Source organism: Herpailurus yagouaroundi, unplaced genomic scaffold (assembly GCF_014898765.1).
Source record: "Herpailurus yagouaroundi ecotype Mexico unplaced genomic scaffold, PumYag 187, whole genome shotgun sequence".
Taxonomy (NCBI): domain Eukaryota; kingdom Metazoa; phylum Chordata; class Mammalia; order Carnivora; family Felidae; genus Herpailurus; species Herpailurus yagouaroundi.
Genome location: NW_024412418.1, coordinates 6,130,999 through 6,153,073, shown reverse-complemented (window position 1 = coordinate 6,153,073; position 22,075 = coordinate 6,130,999). Strand labels below are relative to the sequence as shown.

Sequence of the window (22,075 nt, the reverse complement as noted above, 5' to 3'; positions counted from 1 at the left end):
AGAATGTTGTCAAAATGTTAAAGTGGTCATTGGTTATTGCAAGGTAGAAGGATTACAGGGGACTTTAATTTTCTTCCATGTTCAGAAATGATAAGAATGGATTACTTTTGAAATTAAAAAAAAACAACAACAATAAAAACACAGAGAAGTTTTGACCTTCAAGAAGGTTCTCGAGCAAGAAAAACAGATGTTTCAATACAATGCCCAGCAACCACATTATTTAGCCGTGTATTAGTCTTTGTGAAGGAACTGAAATCAGTGGTGCGGTGCTCGGAGGGTGTTGTCCTCAAAATTCTGCTGTTTCTAGGAAACAGGGTACACTAGGTACCATCTGTTTCTGATTTAGGGCATTAGAGTTGCAAGATCATGAGCTGTATCTTTGTTACTCTCATAACAAATTGTTTAAAGTTAAAAAAAAAAAAAAAAGTAAAGAGCGAAACCAAATGCACAGGAGGCCAGAGTGAATGGCATTATTGTATCGTTTGCTTTCTCCTCCCCGGGGCTTTGCATTTTAAAAACACATGTTGTGGTTTTTCTATGATTATCTTCCCACTTCCTGTGTTGTATCTCCCTTACTGTAAATATCCTTTTGTATAGTCATGCTTTTCTTTCTGTGTCTTGCATGTGCGACTTGCTAACTTTCTCCAAACTTCCAGTGTCTGTTTTTCCTGATACTAATTCGTATAGGTCCAATGGCGTTTTTACTCTCCGAGATTCTTGCCTTGATTTCGAATCCTAGCTCCATCTTTTATTAGCTGTGTGAGCTATGGAGAGTTGCTTAACCTCTCTGAGGCCCCTCCCCCCCCCCCCGAAAATTAGGATAGTATTTTCTACTCACTCAGAGTATTCCAAGGATTAAATGAGATTTAATGTAAATATGTGCTGGACCCATCCTAGTGCCAGTCACAAACAAGGCTCTTAGCCTTTGGTATCCTTTACTTCCTTCTCACTTCTATACATACTCCATCCATACTGTGTCTTCTATTATCTTTCTAAAATTCCATTAACGTACTCAAGGATCAAGTCTAACCTTTGGCTTTCAGGGTCCTCTTTAAATGAGCCCCAGCCCATTTCCGTGGTCTCACTATCTTCCAGGCACATTGTATATACACATTATGCTCCAGCCACACCAAATTACTAGCTGTTGCCTAAATACATGTTACTCTTTTCTTCTCTCCATGCTGTTAAGCATGCTGTTTTCTGTGTCTGGAAGTCTTTTGTGTTCCTGACAACCTTCTTTGTGAAGCCTTCTCTGACAGCTTGAGGTCCCCCACGCTCTCCTCTGACCACAGTAACTTGTTCAGACCTTTATTAATGCGATTCCTTATACAAACGTCTACATCATTCACTTCTTTATTCAACAAATAGTTATCCAGCCCTTACATTGCGCTAGGCACTGGAACGTATCCTCTACTTAAATGGTGGATTCCATAGGGCCGGGGGCTTGTCTCATCCACCACCCCCAGCCCCATGCTTAGCATAGGAGTAAAGCAAATACTCAGTTTGTTTGTTCAGCATTGAATAAAATTCGGACATTTCTTTTTCAGTAATCAAACTGAAAATCATAATGCTACCAAGTACTTCCTCATTTGCCCTTTAAAGACAAAGATAAAAGACACATATTTTCTTGTACATGTAACATATTGTTATGCTTATTAACAATTCCAGGGGGCTCAGAAATATTCCTTTGCTTTGAATGTCCTCCATCTGGAAGAGTTTAGCTAATTAAACCAAAGATCACGGATGAGTTGGCCCCATTTATCTCCAATGGATGAAATCCTTTTCTCTCCAGAGGATTCTTCAGACAAATATCAAGGGTCAGTGTTATTTTTAGTAACATATAGTTTTGAAAGTCTTACTTTTTTTTTTTTTTTCCAATTTCTAAGTTTGGTAACACATACTTTTGAAACTTTTTATTTTTTTTTAAATAAATTTATTAGCGTAACTTAGCCTATACAGAAGTATTTGTCTCAACTCTAGATGATATTGAATTACCATACTGGAGATTAAGGTAGTCATTAGTCTGAAAAAGAAGTTAGAAAAAAAATGCTTCCTGCCCCCCCTCCCCCCCCCCCCCCCCCGCAAGCCCCCACCGTGTAAGTGCAAGATTCCTGTTGGTGATGATATACTGTGCAGATTGAATGGTGATTCAGAGAAAGCTATTATTATCCTTCCTTTTGAGGGACTTTTAATTTTTGATGATTAATATTTGTCAGTATTTCAGAATTTTCATTCCTTTCTTCCCCTCTCCTCCATTCTTTCTTTTTTTTCTAAAAAGTTTTTTAATGTTTATTTTATTTTTGAGAAAGAGAGCGTGAGCAGGGGAGGGGCAGAGAGAGAGAGGGAGACACAGAATCTGAAGCAGGCTTCAGGCTCTGAGCTGTCAGCACAGAGCCCAGTGCAGGGCTCGAACCCACGAACTGTGAGATCATGACCTGAGTCGAAGTTGACGCTTAACCGACTGAGCCACCCAGGCGCCCCTCCATTCTTTCTTAATGCAAAGAAACATACGAGCCTTACTTTCTTGGATTCATTTGGATCCCCCTTGTACATTTCACAGGCCAGTTATGAAAATTCGTGTGTCAATTACATGCTGATTTAAGCTTAAGAATGAGAACACTTTTAACTTCACATTAGCAACAATTAAATCATGGCTACAAGAGTTGAGTTTTGCTGATCTAAATTCATTTTTCCCCCCTCTAGTTGAAAACCATTTTTCCATTTCCTGAGTTATATCATGAAATTTAGACTGACACGCCCAGATAGGAAGAAGCTAAAGCAAGTTTTAGTGAAAAAGATGCTGTGTGAACTTGGACTGTGAATAAACCAAATCTAACATCTACCATCACCATCCTCGCTAGACAATGTACAACAGACTCACCTGAATTTCATTAAAAGCTAAAAAAAAAAAACCCAATAAAAGTCATTATGGGGCCAAAGCAACCCACAGAAGTTCATCCGGCCCTATTTAAGTGAGGCCCTCTTTCACATCCCTTCTTGGGGCTGTTCCTCAGCCTCTCAAGACTGCTTCCTCCTATCCCACTTTCCTTCTGGGGGGACAAAAGAAGGGAGGGGGGCGGTCACCATGGCATTCAGATCACTGAATTTGATAAACAGGTTCTTTGGTATCATGGCCCTGGTAGCAGATCTGATCAAATCCTTAGCTCCTGAGTGGTGTTTGGCATTCTTACAGTGCCCTAAAAATCAGAGAACTGTCACCAGACCCTTTTCTCATTTCTCTTCCCTGAGGCCCTCACAGCATTTCTATGGAGGTCATTCCATTCGTTCTTCACCCTCTGGTAGTGTCAGAGGAGGTTAATCATGTTTTTGTAGCCTCAGGTAGAAATACTTCTGCTAACTGGTGCTTTGGTATTACAAGGAGGTCCCATGAAATCCTTCACTGCACTTTGAGAAAGACAGTAGGACACTGTTTTCTAAAGTCCTTCGGGTGGACTCCTGGGAGACAGTGCAATTGTGCTCGTCCTATACAGCTGGTGTTTTTTATCCATTAGGGGCTCTGCGCATTTTATACCTCATTATATAATGTTTCTCTCTTTGTGTTGCTTATGGAGACTCTGATCCATCTTTTTTTTTTTTTTAATTTTTTTTTTCAACGTTTATTTATTTTTGGGACAGAGAGAGACAGAGCATGAACGGGGGAGGGGCAGAGAGAGAGGGAGACACAGAATCGGAAGCAGGCTCCAGGCTCCGAGCCATCAGCCCAGAGCCTGACGCGGGGCTCGAACTCATGGACCGTGAGATCGTGACCTGGCTGAAGTCGGACGCTTAACCGACTGCGCCACCCAGGCGCCCCAGACTCTGATCCATCTTTAGCAGAGACTTCATGACTTGTATCCTACTTCTTCTCCCTTTGCTGTATGTTTCTCATCTCAAATTTATTCTATTTTGCTACAGTGCTTACATTTTTATAAGTAGCCATACATTCTTCTTGCAGGTAGATTATAGGTAAATAAGTAAACCTTTATGGACAGGCAAATCCAGAGAAAATGAGTTCTCTCAGGCCACAAGAGAACCTTGGGGCCTGCCACAAATTACCCAAGGTACTGTGTGGATTGTATTAGAAAATGCAGTGCCCTTTTGAGCACCATGGCAATTCTTAGTATGGATAAATATAGCAATGGATGTGTGAATTTCACCCAAGTCACGAAACCCAGGAATCGCTGAATGAATGGTAGGGCAGGAATCTAGGAAGGTCTTTTTCAACTTTGTTGTTGGAAATGATTAGACTCTCCTATGGGAGAAAGACTCAAGTGACCCAAAGGAAGTGATTTGTAGGGGATGAAACCAGAAAGTAGTGCCAGAAAAGGTCACCAGGGGGAAAGCGGGAAGTGCCAAGCAGAAAGTCCAAAAAAATAAATAAATAAGCATTTGTCAAAAGGCGAATACCTAAGCCGTCCAACCCAGGGTCACAAGCTCCCAGCAAAGTGGCTAGAATTTCTGCTGATGAATTGAAGGAAATTTGCAATAAGGAAAAATACACCCATCTGAAAAGAAATCCAGTTCGTAAGGTCAGCCCAACCCAAAACAACATCAGTGAACAGGAATTTCATTCTGCGAACAATACCAATCTTAGCCCTACAGTGGCCAACTCATTCCTTTCCAAAGTGCACACAGTTCACACCTATTTTTGTTCTGAAAATTCTACAGGGAACTTCTGAAAAAAGTCCTGGACAGTCAGGAACCCTCAAAAAATGTGATCTTTGTTTTCTTGTACAGCACATGTCTGTTAGCGATTGCCAACTTCACTAGAGCGCACAATGGGGGTAGTGAAACTGCCAGTTACCTCACACGTAGAACTTTCAGGGAAGGGAGGCAACGTCACATGGTGCTGTCTTACATTTAAATACCAGCAGAGAACAAATGCCCATGAGGCCTACAGGTGGTATGGAAAGCTGAGGAAATGGGTGAGATCATATAGAGGGTGAAGAGGAAGAGGAGGGAGGACCCAGGATTGGACCTCCAAGTTCTATGTCTGTGCTGGACTCTAGGTCCACGTGTCCAGCTGTCTCCAGTTGAATATCCGATAGGTATCTCAGACCAAATGCTCAAAGCCCAACCTTGACCTTCACCCTCCTGGTCTTCTCTAACTCTGCAAATGGCATCTCCATCCTCCAGTTGCTCAAACCCCAGACTTTGAGTTACCTGATCACTCCTCTTTTTCTCACATCCTATATCCAGTCGGTCAATAAATCCTCCCTCCAGGAGAGCTCCTTAATTTTCCACTTGTTATTATGTCTGCCACTGCCTCTCTTGTCCAAGCCATCTTCTCCTCTCCCCTGGATTATTATTTTTTTTTTTAAATATTTTTTTTTTCAACGTTTATTTATTTTTGGGACAGAGAGAGACAGAGCATGAACGGGGGAGGGGCAGAGAGAGAGGGAGACACAGAATCGGAAACAGGCTCCAGGCTCTGAGCCATCAGCCCAGAGCTCGACGCGGGGCTCGAACTCACGGACCGCGAGATCGTGACCTGGCTGAAGTCGGACGCTTAACCGACTGCGCCACCCAGGCGCCCCTCCCCTGGATTATTATAGTAGCTCTTCCACCCTTCCCTCCTCTAGTTTATTCTTTTTTTTTTTTTTTTTTTATTAAAAAATTTTTTTTTCAACGTTTATTTATTTTTGGGACAGAGAGAGACAGAGCATGAATGGGGGAGGGGCAGAGAGAGAGGGAGACACAGAATCGGAAACAGGCTCCAGGTTCTGAGCCATCAGCCCAGAGCCTGACGTGGGGCTCGAACTCCCAGACCGCGAGATCGTGACCTGGCTGAAGTCGGACGCTTAACCAACTGCGCCACCCAGGTGCCCCTAGTTTACTCTTTTTTAAAGTTTATTTATTTATTTTGAGAGGGGGAGAGGGGCAGAGAGAGAGGCAGAGAGAATCCCACGTAGGCTCCACACTGTCAGTACAGAGCCCTACGCAGGGCTCGAATCCAGGAACCCTGAGATCATGACCTGAGCTGAAACCAAGAGGCAGATGCTTAACTGACTGAGCCACCCAGGCGCCACCCTCCAGTGTATTCTTTCTTTCTTTTCTTCCTTTTTCTTTTTTTGACATTTTAATTTATGTTTGAGAGACAGAGAAAGACAGGGTGTAAGCAGGGGAGGGGCAGAGAGACAGAGACACAGAATCTGAAGCAGGCTGCAGGCTCTGAGCTGTCAGCACAGAGCCAGACCTAGGGCTCGAACCCATGAACTGTGAGATCATGACCTGAGCTGAAGTCAGACGCTTAACCGAATGAGCCACCCAGGCGTCCCCCTCCTCTAGTTTATTCTTAACAATGCAACCAGAATGGTCCTGTCAGAACATTTGTCAGGTCATGTCATTCCTCTATTTGCTTCTCTTCTCAATCAGACTGAAACTGTCTCTCAGGCTGTTTATGACCTATATCCCCAGCCCTATTACCTCCTGGAGTACACACTCATCTCATTCTGCTTCCATCACCCTGGGCCCTTTGCTATCCTTCAAGCACTCTGTTCTGCCTCAGGGCCTTTGCACTGTGATCTGCTTAGAAAGCTTTTCCATATAACAGCATTGTTTGCTTCCCCACCACCTACATTTCACTGCTCATATGTAACCTTAACAGAGCATCCTGTAAAGAAATAGCAGCCTCTATCCTTGACTCTTCCAATTTCCCTTAACCTGCTTCATCTATCTATCTATCTATCTATCTATCTATCTATCTATCTATCTGTTGTTGTATCTCTTATGATTATCTAACTTGCTACATATTTACTTACTTATTTGTTTCTAGATTATTACCTATCTAGTAAGAATATATGGTCCATAGGAGAAACTTTGTGTCTCTTGTTCACTGCTTATTCCTAGCATACAGTAGACACTCAAATATTTGTTGAAGGAAGGAAGGACTACAGCATTTCTCATCCAGGTAGAGAAGGAATTGACTAGGAGACTAAGAAGTGGCTTGACTAGGAGACTAAGAAGGTAGGAAAGGAGAAGCCAAGAGCATGAAGTATAATAGAAGCTGCGAGAGAAAGCATGTAAAAAATTAAAAAAAAAAAAAGTTTATTTATTTTAGAGACAGAGCACAAATGGGGGAGGGGCAGGGAGATCCGGAGACAGAATCTGAAGCAGGCTGCAGGCTCTGAGCTGTCAGCACAGAGCCCAATGCAGGGCTCGAACCCACGAACCATGAGATCATGACCTGAGCCGAAGTCGGACACTTAACCGAGTGAGCCACCCAGGCATGCTGGGAAAGCATTTTTTGTTGTGGTAAAAAATATGTAACAGGGGCACCTGGCTGGATCAGTCAGTGGAGCATGTGACTTTTTTTTTTTTTAATGTTTATTTATTTTTGAGGGAGAGTGTGTGAGCAGGGGAGGGACAGAGAGAGAAGGGGACAGAAGATCCAAAGTGGGCTCCACACTGCCAGCAGCAAGCCCGATGTGGGGCTCAAACTCACGAACCTTGAGATCATGACCTGAGCCAAAGTCAGATACTCAACCGACTGAGCCACCAGGTGCTCCTATGTGACTCTCGATTTCAGGGTTGTAAGTTCAAGCCCCATGTTGCTCATAAAGCTTATGTATATGCATATGTGTATATATACATATATACCTATATATATGTATATGTATACATATATATATGACATAAAACTTACCATTTTAACATAGACAGTTCAGTGGCCTTAAGTACACTCACATTGTTTTGCAACCGTCACCATTGTCCATCTCCAGAACTTTCTTTGTCTTCCCAAACTGAGACTCTGTACTCATTAAACAACTCTCCATCTTCCCTTCACTGCTACCCCAGGCAACCACCACTCTACTGTTTGTCTCTATGACTGACTACTCTAGGTATCTCATATGAGTGAAATCATACAGCGTTTGCCTTTTTTGTTGCTCGCTTATTTCACTTAGTATAATGCCTTCAAGGTTTATCCATGTCTTGCATTTATCAGTTTCCTTCCTTTTTAAAAGCTTTTAAAAGTATTTTTATTTTAATTATTTATTTATTTATTAAAATTTTGTTTAATGTTTATTTATTTAAAAAAAATTTTTTTTTCAACGTTTTTTATTTATTTTTGGGACAGAGAGAGACAGAGCATGAACGGGGGACGGGCAGAGAGAGAGGGAGACACAGAATCGGAAACAGGCTCCAGGCTCCGAGCCATCAGCCCAGAGCCTGACGCGGGGCTCGAACCCACGGACCGCGAGATCGTGACCTGGCTGAAGTTGGACGCTTAACCGACTGCGCCACCCAGGCGCCCCTGTTTATTTATTTTTGAGACAATGCAAGAGACAGAGTGCAAGCAGTGGAGGGGCAGACAGAGGGAGACACAGAATCTGAAGTGGGTTCCAGGCTCTGAGCTGTCAGCTCAGAGCTGGATGCGGGGCTCGAACTCACGAACCGTGAGATCATGACCTGAGCTGAAGTTAGACGCTTAACCGACTGAGCCACCCAGGCACCCCTAAAAATATTTTTATATTTAGGGGCGCCTGGGTGGCTCAGTCGGTTAAGTGACAGACTCTTGATTTCGGCGCAGGTCATGATCTCATGGTTTGTGAGTTTGAGCCCTGCATTGGGCTCTGCACTGTCAGTGTGGAGCCTGCTTGGGATTCTCTCTCTCTCTCTCTCTCTCTCTCTCTCTCTCTCTTTCTTTCTCTGCCTCTCCCCTGCTGACACCCTCTCTCTCTCTCTCTTTCGAAATAAATAAACTTAAAAAAAATTTTTTTTAAATAAAAATATTTAAAACAAAATTTTAAAGGTTAATTTATTTTTCAGAGAGAGAGAGACAGCGTGAGGACAGGAGGGGCAGAGAGAGTGGGAGACACAGAATCAGAAGCAGGCCCCAGGCTCTGAGCTGTCAGCACAGAGCCTGACATGGGGCTTGAACTCACCGTGAGATCATGACCTGAGCTGAAGTTGTACACTCAACTGACTGAGCCACCCAGCCACCTCAATAAAAATATTTTTATATTAAAAAATTTGTTTTAAATATTCCATTGTATGCATACACACACACACACACACACACACACACACACACACACACACACTGTTTATCCATTCATCTGTTGATGGATAACTTGGGTGGCTTCCACCTTTAGGTTATTGTGAATAAGACTGCTATGAATATGGGCATACAAATATCTCTTTGAGACCCTGCTTTGACTTTTTTGGGGGGTTATATATGAAGAAGCGGAATTACTGGATCATCTGGTAATTCTATGATTAATTTCTTGAGGAGCCACCGTCCTATTTTCTACAGCAACTGCAGCAGCGCACGAGGGTTTCGATTTCTCCACATCCTCATCGACGCTGATATTCTGTTTAAAAAATGCTTTTAAAAAAAATAATGGCCATCCTGAAAAAAAATAATAGCCATCCTAATGGGTGTGAAGTGGCCTCCCGTTGTGTTTAGAGGAAAGGATTTAATGAATTTATTTTTAAAGATTAAAATTTTTTTTAAAGCTTATTTATTTATTTTGAGAGAGAGAGAGAGAGAGAGAGAGAGAGAGAGAGAACACAAGCTTAGGAGGGACAGAGAGAGAGGAGAGAGAATCCCAATCATGTTCCATGCTGTCAGCTCAGAGTCCAACATGGGGCTTGAATTCATGAACCATGAGATCATGACCTGAGTGGAAATCAAGAGTGGGATGCTTAACTGACTGAGCCACTTAGGTGCCCCCAAATTTTCATTTCTAAGTAATCTCTACACCCAGTGTGGGGCTTGAACACCCAATCCCGAGGTAAAGAGTCACATGCTCCACTGACTGAGCCAGCCAGGTGCCAAATAGATAGATAGATAGATTTTTTACAAAAGTAATCTCTACACCCAACCTGGGGCTCAAACTCACAACCCCAAGACTGAGAATTGCACGCTCTTCTGACTGAGTCGTCCAGGAGCCCCTAAAGGAAAGAATTTTTTTTGAGAGAGAGAGTGTGGCAGGGTGGGGGAGGGGAAGTGGTAGAGGGAGAGAGAGAACCTTAAGCAGGCTCCACACTGGGCATGGAGCCTGACGCGGGGCTCGATCTCCTGACCCTGGGATCATGACCTGAGCAGAAATCAAAAGTCAGATGCTTAACCAGCTGAGCCACCCCGGTGCCCCTAGAGGAAAGCATTTTAAACCAGAGAGAGTGGTCACCTGTCAAGAGCTGCTCTAAGATCTAGTAAAGCAAGACTGAGAGTATCTGTTGGAATTGGCTCGTGGAGGTGGTGGTGACGCCAGCAGAATGGCGGAGGGTCACCAGATCGGAGCAAGCAGGAGAGCGAGTAGGTTCTGAAGGTGACTCGAGAAGCTTGTCTGTCCTCAGGAGCAGAGGAATATTATTTATTGTTTGTTATGCCCGGTCATCATATGAGGTGTGGGGTTGGAGCAGAGGCTAACAACAGACGTGGTTCCTTTCATGGGGCTGGCAGTCCAGCAGAGGAGGGGTAGACGGTCAACACATTTCTTCAACTCTGATTTGATAAGCGCTAAAACCAGAAGCGGAGGGTGCTGTGTATATTGTGGCAAGATGGCAAATGAGGACGGGAGGAGGATGTCAGAGGAGGTGTCCTAAGGAAGTGACTCTCCAGTGAGTTAAAATTTGGTGTCCCCTGGGGGTCTGTCTTCAGGGAGAGAATGCCTTGGTCATGCTGACATGGGCATTTGGGCCTCCGTGGCAATCTCACTGGACCATTACTGTGGCCAAAGTTGAAGGGACTCAATGTAAGAAGTACCAAGAGTGTGCCAGCGCTTCCTCCTCAGGCTTGTAAAGTCACATGTCTTGTGAGTGAGGAGCAGGGCTGGCCCTGGGCGGGGGTGTGGGGGCATAGTGTGCTCTACCTGTACCCCAAAGCAACAATGCTTATGCTTACAGAGCCTCTCATTCAAGTTTTCTGTCAACTTTCTGTCCTGTTCAGTTCTAGTTTAAGGGTCAGATGGGGGAGTCGACATACGACCTTGGGCAAATTAAGCATAACTTGCTTCTGCCTCAGTTTTTTCATCTGTAATTTGAGGACAATACAAGTACCGATTTCAAAGTAAGTGAAAAAACTCACGTAAAGCATTAGCTCGGTGACTGGCACATAGGAGGAACCTGGCAAATGTTAGCTTCTATTGTTACTTTTACTACTCTGATTATATGCTAAAGCTTGGGTACACTAAGTGTCTGAGCCTTAGTGAGTCTACTGTTCAAAGTCTACTGTTTAATGAATTGGAATTTTAGTTTTATCCGTTAGTTTTACAAGCTTAGGTAATGTGTATCTGCTTCTAAGAGCTAAGGCTGCCCTGGGGTGCTGATAAGATCCGGATTCTGAATGGCTGGGGCTGAGGACAGACGTGGCCTGGACTATATTCACCAGAGTAGCGGGGCTTCTCGGGAGCCAGCTTGCTGCCCTCCCTGGATATGCTCAACCTCTCCATTATCTTTCCATTTGCTGCAACGCCAATCCTATTTTTCATATACCCCCTGGAAAAGAAAGTGTTTTTAAGTACCTGCATGCCAAAGGTTTCCAAGTGTCTCTAGAGTTTAGGGAGATGTTTTTTATGTTTTCGTTTTTTTGTTTTTTTCGCAGCAGTCCCTTGCTTCACCCAGTGGGCCTTCCGATCTCTTCCTTAGCAAGGCAGTGTGGTGCTGAGCACCAGAAAATTCCCAGGGAGAGCCTCTGCCAAAATGCAAAACCAAGGAAAAAGGATAAAAGCAACAGTTTTGGACCAGGCTGGCAGAAATGGTAAACCCAATCTGCCATATTTGCTTTTTCTTAATCTAAAATAACAGAGATAACATACACAATGGACTTTCTAACTTGCCACTTTTCCCTTATCTTTTTTCCCTTTGTGAGCCTAAGACATCGTGTTCTTTCATATAACCTCTCTCTCTCTCAAAAAAAAAAAAAAAAAACAAAAAAACAAACCAAAAAACCAACAACAACAAAAACAAAAAAACCCTTGGCCATTCCGTTCCCTGCCGCCCATGGAGAAGAACAGACTCTATCTGATATTTCAGCTGGAAGGCAGGGTGGCAGATTCTTTCCAATGGGGTGGCGACTTCCTCCCTACTCTCAGAACACACCCCTTCCCAAAAATACGCCCTCCTGGGCAAGCAGCACAAAGGGAATGTCAGCCAATGCCCACATCCCTTCCTTTTCCTTTTACGCCCAGTGGCCTGGGAATGGCGGGCACGCTCGGGGAATGCGCACCACCAATCGGTGTGCGGCCCCATGGGGCCTGTAAAGCGGCCTTGCTCTCATCTCTTGCCCTCTTGGGCCGTCTTCCAAACCAAGTGCCAGAAGGGATTGGCTTAAAACGCAAATCTGATCATTTCATTTCATCTACTTAAGAACTTGCCGTGGCCTTTTGGCCCACGATGAGGGTTCCCAAACTCCTGCCTGAGGTCTATGCCAGCTGTATAAGAAGCATTGTATTCAGATGTAGTTTCTAGAGTTTAGGTTAGAACCTGGGGACCTGCCTAGGTTAGCCTGAATTCTTTAGGTTGGTAAGTGACAGCACCTCATCTCAAACTAGCTTAGGTCAAAAAAGGAATCTATTATTTCCTCTGACAAGGAAGTTTAGGGGGTAAAATGATCTCAATTACATCTGTGAGATTTTAATTTACGGAGGTCACTAAATGATGATGTGGAGACGTCAATACCATTGAAAGACTAATGTATTAATTAATTTCCTAAGAGGAGAGGGTATGCTATGCCACACAGGACCATTTGGGGAAGCACGAGGTGGAAGGGAGCGGGGGTGGAGTGGGATCGTTGAGGGGGCGTAGACCACAGCCTTTGTTGGGATTCCTGCAGGACAGGCAAGGCAGTTTAGGACTAGCTAGTTTGAATAAATCAGGTGGCCTTTGGGGGATAGCAACTGTACCTGGTAGTCTGTTACCGGGCCCTGGGTTGATTTAGGGCAGGAGACATAACGTCTTGGTGGTGTGAATTCCCTGAAGGAGGTGACTTCAGAGTATCAACTCTGGATCTCAGGGGAGATGTAAACAACTTCATCTGTTACTTTGGGTGCCAAAGAGACTGATGTAGAATCTAAGAAAACACAATTAGAACAAGAGCTGGCTTCAGTGGGAATGGCTTTAGAGGTGTGCTAATAATGCAGCCACGAGCTACATGTGGCTGTTGAACACTTAGAACGTGGGTAACACAAACTGAAATGTGATGGAGATGTGAAACACATGCCGGCTTTCAGACAGCATAACGAAGAGAAAACTTGTATAGCCCAGTGATTTGACAATTCTGTGTGTTGCTCAATGCTCACCAGCATCGGTGTGGTTGCCATCTGTCACCCGCAACATTATTACAGTATTATCGACTATATTTCCTATGCCGTAAAAAACAAAACAAAACAAAAAAACCCTATGTCATTAATGATCTTTCAACTTTTTTTTTTAATGTTATTTATTTTTGAAAGAGAGAGAGAGAGTGTATGTGAGTGCAAGCAGGGGAGGGGCAGAGAGAGAGGGAGACACAGAATCTGAAGCAGGCTCTAGGCTCTGAGCTGTCAGCACAGAGCCCGACATGGGGCTCGAACCCAAGAACTGCGAGGTCATGACCTGAGCCAAAGTTGGATGCTCAACCGACTGAGCCGCCCAGGTGCCCCTATGATCTGTTATATTGATTACATGTTGAAAATAATATTTAATATTTTGGAAATATTGGACTAAATAAAATATAGCATGGAAATTAATTTCATCTGTTTCCTTTTACTTTTCTTAACATAAACACTAGAAACTTGAAACAGCACGTGCAGCTTGCACTTTGAGAGAGAGACAGAACGTGAGCTGGGGAGAAAGGCAGAGGGAGAGGAAGACACAGAATCTGAAGCAGGCTCCAGGCTCTGAGCTGTCAGCACAGAGCCTGATGGTGGGGCTCGAACTCATGAACCGTGAGATCATGACTTCAGCCCAAGTCGGTTGCTTAACCGACCGGGCCACCCAGGCGCCCCTGGTTCACATTGTATTTCTATTGGACAGCAGTGGTCAGGATCAAATGTTCTCTATCTCTCTATGGACTCTGCTCTTTTTACGTATATTTGGAATTCATTCTCTCCTACTTTAAACTGTCTTCCGTGTGTCTGCGAAAATGGCTGCTGGTATTTCCAAGCTTATAGAATAACAGCTTCTCAATGCCGTCCAAACGGGAAGTTCTTTCTTCCATTGTTCATATATCAATCTCGGGGAAAGACACTCAATGGCCCTGCTGATGTCACATTCCACCCCTTGGACAAAGCACTATTGACAGGAAAACAGGTTCCTGTGGCTTGTCATGAATTGCGTACCCATCAAATAGGGGTGGAGCATCTGCGTGGCGTGGCAGAGGTGCACTACCCCATATGATGAAAGGAACTCGTGGTTACTAATGTGGTTTCATTACACTTCCCAGGTGATTCTGATGCACAGTAAAGTTTGTTACGTGCCAGACCCTGGAGGTAAAACCCAACTGTATTAGTGTGTGTTCGTGGTGCTTATTAGGCCTTCTGTGGTCTGGTCTCCTGCTGACTTTAATCTCTTGTCAGTTCCCTTCTCTTTCCTAGCTATATGTCAACATTGTATTGTTTAAAATTTCTTGCAGCTCCCTAAACACTCCATGCTGAAAACATTTACTATAGAAATTGTCAAATACACATAAAAGTAGAGAGGATAGTATACTGATCCCTCCATATACTATCACCCAGCTTCAACAATTATCAGTGAATGACCGATCTTGTCCCACCCATGCCCCCATTACTTTTCCTAATGGATTAGTTGGAAGCAAATTTCAAACATCATATTGTTTCATCTGTGAATATCGCAATAAGTATATCTATGGATTAAGGATCCTTAAAACAAGGTAATCACAATACCATTTGGACACTAAAAAACACAATACTTCCTTGTTATCAAATATCCAGCAGGTGTTCAAATTTCTGTGGATTGCTGGAGCTGGTTTCTCTGATATCCAAACAAAGTCGTTGGTATGTCTCTCAGATTTCTTTTAACCCATAGGCTTCCCACCCTCTTTTTCTAACCTCGCAAGTTATTTATCGAAGAAACTGAGTATTTTGTCTTGTAGAGTTACCCACATATTAGATTTTAATGGTGGCGACCTTATGGTGTCGTTTCACGTTTGTTCTCTGCATTTCCTATAAACTGGTACTTAGATTTCAAGCAGTGTTGCCCAATAAAAATATCATGTAAATCACAAAGGCAATTTTAACATTTTCTAGTAGCTATATTGATCAAACGAAAAGGAGAAGATGAAATTCACTTTACTACTATGTCTTATTTAACCCAATATACCCAAAATATGAACAATGTAGTGTATAGAAAAGATCACAAAATATCTTGTGTTCTTTTTTTCCTATGGAGTCTGAGCAATCCAGCACGGGTTGGACACTTCCTGCATGTCTCAATGCAGACTGGAAACACTGCAAGTACGAATAGCTACTTGTGGCTAGCAGTTACTGGGTATTTTTTTTGCCCAGCACAGCTCCAAGGGCTTCATCCAAAGTCAGTTCAGTTTTGTCAAGAATACTTCACAGGTGTACTTTCCCCGAAGGCACTTGGTGATATCACTTCACACTGCCGTGATGGGCAAGGAAACAAATAAGTGTTGACGAGGATGTGGGGAGACTTCAACCCTCATGTATTGCTGGCGGAATGTAGAATATGGCACAGCAGCCGTGAAATACAGTCTGGCACTTCCTCCATAGGTTACGCGTAGAATTTCCATGTGACCCTGCGATTCTCCTCTTGGGCAAATACTCAAAGGAGGTGAGAGCAGGCATTCAAACAAACGCTTGCACACCACAAATGTTTATGGTAGCGTTATCCACAGTAACCAAAATGTGGAAACAACCCAAATGTCCATCAGATAGTAAATGAATAACCAAAACGTGGCATATCCAGACAATGGAATATTATTCAGCCATAAAGAGGAACAAAGGACTGACACATGTCGAGCAAGGCTGAATCTTGAAAACATGCGAAGCCAAATAAGCCAGACCTAAAGGCCACAGATTGTGTGGTTTCCCCTATTTAGGTGAAATATCTAGAATAGGCAAATCTGCAGGGGCAGAAAGCAGGTTGGTGATTGCTGTGGGCTAGAGGAAGGGGGAAATGGGGAGCGACTGCTTAATGGGAGTGGGGTTTCCTTCTGGGGAGATGAAAATGCACTAGGTCCAGGCAGCAGTGATGGTTGCACAGCACTGTGAATGCATGATACACCCTTGAATTGGACACTTTAAAATAGCTAAAAAAGTGAATTTTATTTTACATGACTTTACCACAATAAAAAAAGAACAGGTGATGTCTGGTTGTTTGTCTTTTAGCAGATAAATGATCTTTGCCTAGATCTGTTATTTCACCAGGGGTTTAGGGGCACGAATGGTGATACTCTACATCTATAATTCCTTCGTCATATATTATCCGCGGGTACTTCTATCTGATGAAAATTTCCCTTGTCAATCACTTGGTACAACGTGTACCCCCTCATGCCCATGCTTTTGCTGTGTCAGTCCATGGGTCTGGAACACCTTTCTTTCCTTCCCCTCTGTGCCTGGCTAATTCCTAATTCAGCCCGATCCCTCATGATCCGGGTGAAATGTTACCACTGTGAAGCTTCACCATCTTGATTGTAGCACTTATTGCCTTTATTGTCTTGTTTTTTTTTTTTTTTTGGTCTTTCTGTCTCCTTTACCACCCTTTAGCTCACAAAGGGTAGGTTCTGTCCCCTAGTCAAAGACTCAGCTCCAGTGGAATAGTGGGTGTTCAATAAACATTGGTGACTTGGAGGTGAGCTTGTTCATTGCAATGGGCAAAAAGATAAGTGTCAGTCCTCTACTTTACATGAGGGTGCTGGTTTTGTATATCCGTGTAACTAATGGCCACAAATCTGGAGACTTAAAACAGTACATTAATTTTTATTTTATTTATTTATTTTAAATTAATTAATTTATTTTTGAGAGACAGAGAGAGACTGAGCACAAGTAGGGGAGGGGCAGAGAGAGAAGGAGACACAGAATCCGAAGCAGGCTCCAGGCTCTGAGCTGTCAGCACAGAGCCCGACACGGGGCTCGAACTCACAAACTGTGAGATCGTGACCTGAGACAAAGTCGGAGGCTTAACCAACTGAGCCACCCAGGCGCCCTGAATTTTTAAAAATGTTTACATTTTACTTAAAAAATTTTTTTTCAATATTTATTTATTTTTGAGACAGAGAGAGAGACAGAGTGTGAGCAGGGGAGGGGCGGAGAGAGAGGGAGACACAGATCCGAAGCAGGTTCCAGGTTCTGAGCTGTCAATACAGAGCCCGACGCGGGGCTTGAACCCACAGACTGCGAGATCATGACCTGAGCTGAAGTTGGACGCTTAACCGACCGAGCCACCCAGGCACCCCTAAAATTTTCACATTAAAAAATTTTAAGTTTATTGGGACTCTGGGGTGGCTCGGTCGGTTAAGCATCCGACTTCGGTTCAGGTCATGGTCTCGCGGCTCGTGAGTTTGAGCCCTGCATTGGGCTCTGTGCCGACAGTTCAGAGCCTGGATTCTGTGTCTTCCTCCTTTCTCTCTTTGCCCCTCCCCACTCACGCTGTCTCTCTCTCTCTCTCTCTCTCTCTCTCTCTCAAAAATAAATAAACATCAAAAAAAATTTTTTTAATTTTAAGTTCATTTATTTTTGAGATAGAGAGAGAGAGAGAGAGATAAGTGAGGAGGGGCAGAGAGAAGGAGAGACAGAACGACGCCATCAGCCAAGAGCCTGATGCGGGGCTTGACCTCACAAACTGTGAGATCACGACCCGAGCCGAGATTAAGAGTCTGACACTTAACCGACTATGCCACCCAGGTGCTCCAAAACAGTACATTTGTTATCTCCTGGTCTGGAGTTTGGCATGGCTTAGCTGGATCCTCTGCTCAGGATGTCATCAGGCAGTAGTCAAGGTGGCCGCTGTACTGCACTGTAATCTGCAGGCTCCAGGAGTGAGGAATTAGTTTCCAAGATCGTTCAGGTTGTTGGCGGAATTCATTTCCTTATGGTTCTGTGACTGAGCTCTCAGTGTTCTTGCTGGTTTAAGCCAGGGGCCACTCTTAGCTACCACAGGTGGCCCATAGTTCCCACAATTCTTTGCCCCATGACCCTCTCTAACAGCCCTCTCATGACATGACAGCTTGCTTCTTCCAAGCCAGCAGTAGAAAGTGGATCTCTCTAGAGTGTGCTAGCAGCCCCGAGCCTTATCTATATAATTGTAACTCTAATCACATTGACCACATTCCTCTGGTTATGAGCAAGTCCAACGTCTCACCTGTAACCAGACAAGGTGTGACCATAGGGGCCACCCTAGGGCCTGTTGTCCACAATTAGCTATGACTTACTGAGAATCTACTGTGCACCGGACACCGTGCTAGGCATTTTCCATTAATTATTTCACTTAATCCTCAAACTATTTTATGAAATGAATCCTATGAGAGCTAATTTGTAGATTTGCAAATTGAAATTCAGAGAAATCGGTGTTTGAGTTGTTCAAGGTCTCACAATCAATGACAAATCTGACATGCAAACCCAAGTTTGATCCTAAAATCACCTTCTACCCTACATACCTCATCTTTTAACTAGTTGGTACCAGAAAAATCTTAAAAAATCGTCCCCTCATTCCTCTTTCTCAAGAGTAACAACAGACATAGGAGACACACATTCTCTGCTCCTTGGATTCATATTTTAGAGCATAGTCAGAATGAACTCTGTCTGCTAAGAGGGAATGTTCAGATGGGAGCTGGCCCTTCTAGGAAATGTTATGTTGCAGAATTAGGGCAGGCTGCCAAAGCACGCGAACAGACCTGACCTGGATTTTCTCAATGCCATTAGAAGAGAGTCATAATACCTCCTGGCTATATAGTGAGTTATCAGTTCCTCTCATTTTATTCACAATGTCCCCGTGAATCAGCAAGGGTGGGGATTTTATATATTTACTGTAGGGATTATTCTGTATCTGCAAGTTTGTATTTTGGCTTAAAAACCTTAGTATGTTATTGCATGAACAGTTTCCTATATTCTTATATTGTCTCTCTAAATGTGACTTAAAATTTTTTTTAACGTTTATTTATTTTTGAGAGAGAGAGAAAGAGAAAGAGAGGCAGCGCGTGAGCAGGGAAGGGGCAGAGAGAGAGGGAGACACAGAATCAGAAGCAGGCTCCAGGCTTTCAGCTGTCAGCACAGAGCCCCACGCGGGGCTCGAACTCCCAAACTGTGAGATCATGACCTGAGCCAGAGTCGGATGCTGCTCAACCGACTGAGCCACCCAGGTGCCCCTCTAAATGTGATTTTAAATGGGCACTTAATATTCAATTCCATGGATCTATCCTAGCTTACTAAAATGTTTCCCTAATTTGGGCTATTTAGGTTTCTTCTTGTATTTCACTATTACAAAAAATGTCGTGATAAACACCTTTGATGGTCGAAAATGTGTCCACACATCCATATGCATACATGCTTAGGATACGGTCCCAGAAACGGGATGGCAGAGGACAGTCCCAAGGCTCTTGGTACATACCCATCGAGACGTGTACCTCCCGCTATTCAGGCGAGGCTGCAGACTCCGAGGGAGACTTGCCCCAAGTCACGTGGCCCACACGCGCAGCTGAGATTTGGACGTGGGTCTCCTGCTTCCTACAGTGATGTTCTTCCTTACAACTAGCCCCTCACAGCGTGCGCCCCCCCCCCCCCAGCAGCACTGGTAAACCCCGGAAGAATGTTAGAAATCTGTGCTTTCAGACCACCCCCCCTCCCCCGAGACTTTGTGGATCAGAGTCTGCATTTTCTATGATCTTCAGATGCTTCTATGCACATTGAAGTTCGGGAGTGCTGCTCACAGTACACCCTCCCCCAGAATCCTGTGAAGTGCTTTGGAACCAGACAAAACGCCACTAGCCGTGGTGTGACCAGTTTCCCCTCAGCTTTGAGATACCTCTTTCACGTTTCCTGGTATAGGGGCTGTGTGTGATGTGCCCACCTCATGAAGGGATTTGTGAATTCACTGTAAAACAGCAGGATAGTTAACTTGCCTCCGTATTATCTCTGGATGTGGCCAAACCCTCCTGCTCAGAATTGTACACATAGCTTTTGGGGATAGTTTTCAGGAAGTATTGTGGTGAAGGGGAAAGAGTATCACACCAAGAGTTCTGATCCAGGCAACAACAGATGTTGGCGAGGATGCGGAGGAAGTGGACCTTTTTTGCACTGCTGGTGGGAATGCAAACTGGTGCAGCCACTCTGGAAAACAGTATGGAGGCTCCTCAAAAAATTAAAAATAGAACTATCCTACGACCCAGCACTTGCACTACTAGGCATTTATCTAAGGGATACAGGTGTGCTCTTTCGAAGGGACACATGCACCCCCATGTCTATAGCAGCTCTATCAACAATAGCCAAAGTATGGAAAGAGCCCAGGTGTCCATCGATGGATGAATGGATAAAGAAGATGTGGGATATATATATACAATGGAGTATTACTCGGCAATCAAAAAGGATGAAATCTTGCCATTTGCAACTACGAGGATGGAACTGGAGGGTATTATGCTAAGTGAAATTAGAGAAAGACAAAAATCGTATTACTTCACTCATATGAGGACTTTAAGAGACAAAACAGATGAACAGAAGTAAAGGGAAACAAAAATAATATAAAAACAGGGAGGGGGACAAAACAGAAGAGACTCTTAAATATGGAGAACAAACAGAGGGTTACTGGAGGGGTTGTGGGAGGGGGGATGGGCTAAATGGGTCAGGGGCACTAAGGAATCTACTCCTGAAATCATTGTTGCACTATATGCTAACTAATTTAGATGTAAATTAAAAAAATTAAGTATTATGTTGAAAACAAATTTAAAAATTAAAAAAATAAAGGAATGCTAAAAAGAAAAAAAGAGTTCTGGTCCAGCTTCCACCATTAGCAAGCTGGGTGACGTTGGAGAGCTGTTGGGTTATTCTTTATTGAATTAGCTACTCTGATGAGAACACACTTTGTTGATCACGAGGCGATGGGCATATCTGTGGGGAGCCTGTATTTAGACATCATCTTCCTTGTGAAAGAAATGAAGGTGTTTAGACCAGATGATGCTTAAGGCAAATATTCAGAGGACGGAAGACATCCTTCTGAAGAAACCTACTTTAGGTTGGACCCCCCTTGTGCTCTGCAGGGATATGACAGAGCGTTCTGAGTCCAATCAGGATGGGTACGAGCGAGCGCTGGAGTAATTGATCTTCAGAGTCTCACCTAAATCTAAAAACGTATGATCTTATACCATTTCAACATGAAAAAGAGAATCAGAATTCTAGCATTAGCTGGTCATTTTATGCATCTACCTGCCCTCAGGAAAGAGAGCAGCTCGTCTCTCCTTTTAAGAATTTGGATTTCTTTCAAATCCCGTTTCTGGGATTAGAGTCTTTCTTTTTGTTGCGATTCAATTAATTTCATCTGCCTTAAGCACATTAAGCAATCAGAGACCAGGCTTGGGTCTTCCCAATCAGATGTAATTACTGGAGTCCCTGATCTCTGGTTCGTTTTCCTTTCTGCTCTCCGCACATTATCTTTCTTAGAGGAAGGAAGTTAAAGGCTTTATATAGTTCTCTCTGTTTTGCAACCGCATTTCTCAAACTTAGAACTGCACATCCTTATGCCTAAATAAGTGGCCATGATTCAGCCTCTTGGAAAACCAGATACTTAAAGGAGTTTGTCACATGCAGCAGATTCAAAGAAATGGTCAGCGATGGCCCTTTACCTTGAAAGTCACAGTAATGTCCTCAGAAAAAAGAAAACATATTTTCGAGACTGAAATCCAAACCTTTTCTTTTGTTTTAATGTATTACATAATCCATTTTCTTGTAATAAATAAGATTATTTGATCATTTTTTTTTTCGCTTACAGCGCCTTTGATATAGGTGGGGGTGTTAAATTGAGATTAAAAAAATTTTTTTTGAGTTTTTTTTTAAAGTTCATTTATTTTGAGAGACAGAGAGAGTGGGAGAGGGGCAGAGGGAGAGAAGGAGAAAGAGAATCCTAAGCAGGCTCTGCAATGTCAGTGCAGAGAGAGCCCAATGTGAGGCTTGAGCTCATGAAC

General features: G+C 43.5%; 1 long non-coding RNA gene across 4 annotated transcripts in view; it reads left to right on the top strand.

Annotated features, from left to right (window-relative positions):
- Positions 1 to 22,075, top strand: part of LOC121043428 (uncharacterized) — a 53,088-nt gene that overhangs the window by 5,751 nt on the left and 25,262 nt on the right. For 2 of the 4 annotated variants that reach the window (XR_005796829.1, XR_005796830.1), the window contains 2 exons: positions 1,669 to 1,817; positions 11,549 to 11,874. The exons of 1 other annotated variant lie outside the window; for it this stretch is intronic. This is a non-coding gene — a long non-coding RNA (uncharacterized LOC121043428). Of the gene's footprint in view, positions 1 to 1,668; positions 1,818 to 11,548; positions 11,875 to 22,075 lie in introns of those variants that run through there. One more of the 4 variants, XR_005796831.1, reaches the window with a different exon arrangement.